The following is a 3,473-nucleotide window of genomic DNA, read 5'->3' as shown; positions in this document are numbered from 1 at the left end:
TGTTGATATTGGCGAGTTCATGCTGTCATAACTTGATTACGGCAGTGGTAAGTATAGATAACGGGCATGATGAGTTTCCATAACACCAGTTGTGAGTCGTGGTGCAGCCTTAATTCAGCAACTTGATTCATTTTCCTTCAAAGCACCTTTGAATTCGCTTCTTTCTTCCTAAAATAGAGATAAGGGCCGTTGTGAACAAAAGAAATAAAATTTCTTACTAATGAGGTGCTAAACAAATATAATTTTATGCTAAATACAGTGTAAATGATATAGAAAATATGGTTAGTTTAGCACTTATCAGTCACCATAATGATCGCAACACAGTAACATATTCCCGGACAGAGAGCTCCCATTACTGGATATAAGTGAGATCCTACAAAATAGCATATAAACAAGCAAAATTGGACTGCTCAAACATATGACATAGTTAATCCCACATAGTAAGGGCAATCGGAAGATGCCCAATCTCCATGCCAATGTCAACCTCGCAGGACTGACAGATGAGGGTCATGGCGCAATGATCAACAGGAAACCATGAAGCAAATATACTATCAATCTCTTTGGGAAGGGGGATGTACCATCCACATTGCCAAGTAGTTTTAGTCTAAGTAGAATGATACATATAGTAGTGTACCCCTCTTTAAAATTGAAGCCCTTTAACTTGACATTAACTGGAGTAAGAAAATTTGGAGATGACGTAGAAGCCATGCGGGGAAGGTTATTTTTTGTTAATATATATATATATATATATATCAGCTAATGTGATGGAGAATATAATAAGGATAAAGTGGAATCACGTGAGCAATCATGGGAGTAATTTGTGGATCTGGCCGACTGAGTGGGTGGATTAATTGGAAAGGGTAATGTCTCCACTAATAGTTATCGGCCAAGTCATTTTAAGTAATTGTGGCTGGACGCCATTGACGAGGAATGTGGCTGGACGTCATGCTCTACAACAGCGAAGAAGACGTCGATCTCATCGATGATAGAGAACTCTTCGGTGATGGTCAAGGCCAGGACAATGTCGCTAATGGCAATAATGAAGAAGGGAAGGACGGCAGCGGTATTCGATCAGCAACGACAACAACGAGATCACCGATGTGGGAATAACCTCTTGGATAGGCTGGGGAAGCTAGTGAGGCAGTGTAGTGGGGAGGCTTAGGATTCGGTGTAGCCATTGGTAGGCGAGGTGGGAAAGACGCCGGAGTGAAAACTTCGAAGCTCTTGACAGAGAAAAAAAATGCCAATCAAGGCTCTAAAAGAAAATCCGGCCAAGTAGGCACAGATCCGGCTAATATCAAACAAAAGTTCACCAGAAAGACTTGCCGAAAAACCTCTTTAATACCATGATAGAGGTTGATAAGGAATGGGATAAGTTTCATTAAGACAAGAGGTCAATAAATAGATACAATTGGTATAGATACAAGACTAGATAGTATAAACATAGCATGTACAAAGTATAAGTATATGTATATACTAGTACTCTAACAACATCAAAATTAAATAGCATACGTTGTGATTAATTATGATTAATATAATAATTTTGTCCGTGTGGATTTTATCATAATTTTCATGATTAATCAGGATATAATTATGGATACAAATTTTTTTCTTTCATTTTGATGAATGAGGAAGTTGCAATAAATTTGCTAGATCCTATGGTGAGCTTTCCCCAAGTTTCTTCAATTAATTATATTTGCCAAAACCTTGAAATCTATTCATTTTCAACTTTTTTGGATAAATAAAGCCTTCATCTCTTTGTTCAACAAATCAATCATCTCTTCTAAGATCCAGGGTATGAAGACATAATAGCTTTGGTACCATTTCAAGGGAATATCAATAAAGATAGATTTATTTTGTTTATATATTAGCCTATAGGCAAATTTTGAAGATATTGATTCATGCGTTCTTTCGATATTACTAACATTGGTAAGTATATCAAATTCTTTTTATGCCTCAAGTTTAGTTTGATAACTATGTTGATTGTTTTCTTACAGTGATACAATCTATAGCTTTTGATTATAAATGTGATGTTCCTTTATTTAGAGGTGATAATTATACTATTTGGAAAGAAAGGATCCTTCTCTAATTAGATTACATGGATTTGATTATACAAGTAAAAAGAAGGGGCCACCTATGCCAACAAACACTAGTACTCTAGATGTTAATGCTTTGTATGAATAGTTGGAGCAATCTAATCACTTAAGCATGATGTTTGTTAAGACACATATCTACAAGTATCCATTGTTCTATTTTAGAATATGCATATGTAAGAGATTTGTTGAAGGAAATTGATGATTAAGATTGGCCTCCAAGATCTCTCTCTCTCTCTCTCTCTCTCTCTCTCTCTCTTTCGAAAAGGAACAAGCCGAGAGGAAAAAAATTGAATTTTAAAACATAAAAACCCCTAAAAGCTAACAACTGCCCAAAAAAATATTATTATTAAATTAAATAAAAATAATGATGTGGGTGATCTAACGGATCTCATTAAGTTAGTAGTCATGTCAAAGAAGGCCAAAACAATAATATTAAATAAAAATAAGGATGTGGGTGATCTAAGGGATCTCACTAAGGTGGCGTTTGGTTAACGGTAATGTGAAAATATTACCGGAAATCTGGTGGTAATGTGTTCAGATTACCATGTTTGTTTACTGTAACAGTGGTAATGTTGATGGTGATGTGAGATTACTAATAGTGAAATATTACCAAATAAGATGGCAATATGATTACCACCAAAATAGATGTCCATCCAGATTACCAAGTTGGTGGTAATGTGTAATGTTTTTTTTTCCAATTATGCCCTCACTCATTTAATCTAATTCCTTATTACACTCCCTAAATTTTATTTTTCCTTATTATTTTTTATATTATAATTTAATTATTTATTTATCTAAATACTTTAAATTAAATTTTTCAAATTTTTATATGTAGGGGTATTTTGGTAAATATAAAGAAATTTTAAAAAATTGTGAAAAAAATAATTTTATTTATTTATCTAAATACTTTAAATTAAGTTTTTCAAATCTTTATACATAAGGGTATTTTGGTAAATACACAGGTATTTTAAAAAATTATAAAAAAATAATTTTTAATATTATAATTTAATTATTTATATATCTAAATACTTTAAATTATATTTTTCAAAATTTTATATGTAAGGGTATTTTTTAGTAAATTTGATATATTACTGAAGTGATTACCATGACTAACCAAACATGGTAATGAAAGATTATCAGTAATATAAATTCTCAAACAAACATGGTAATCTTACATTACCACAACATTCCCAGTCATATAATATTCCTGATTACATTACCACGGTAATCTCATTACCATGGTAATATATCATTATTGTGAACCAAACGTCCCCTAAGTTCGTAGTTATATCAAAGAAAATACACTCTAAAAACACAACTTTATTAAATATAATAATAATAATAATAATAATAATAATAATAATAATAATAGCCAAT

The sequence above is a fragment of the Dioscorea cayenensis genome, chromosome 17 (assembly GCF_009730915.1).
Source record: "Dioscorea cayenensis subsp. rotundata cultivar TDr96_F1 chromosome 17, TDr96_F1_v2_PseudoChromosome.rev07_lg8_w22 25.fasta, whole genome shotgun sequence".
In the NCBI taxonomy this organism is placed as follows: Eukaryota; Viridiplantae; Streptophyta; class Magnoliopsida; order Dioscoreales; family Dioscoreaceae; genus Dioscorea; species Dioscorea cayenensis.
The sequence above is the reverse complement of the archived record's forward strand: the minus strand, read 5'-3'. Positions refer to the sequence as shown.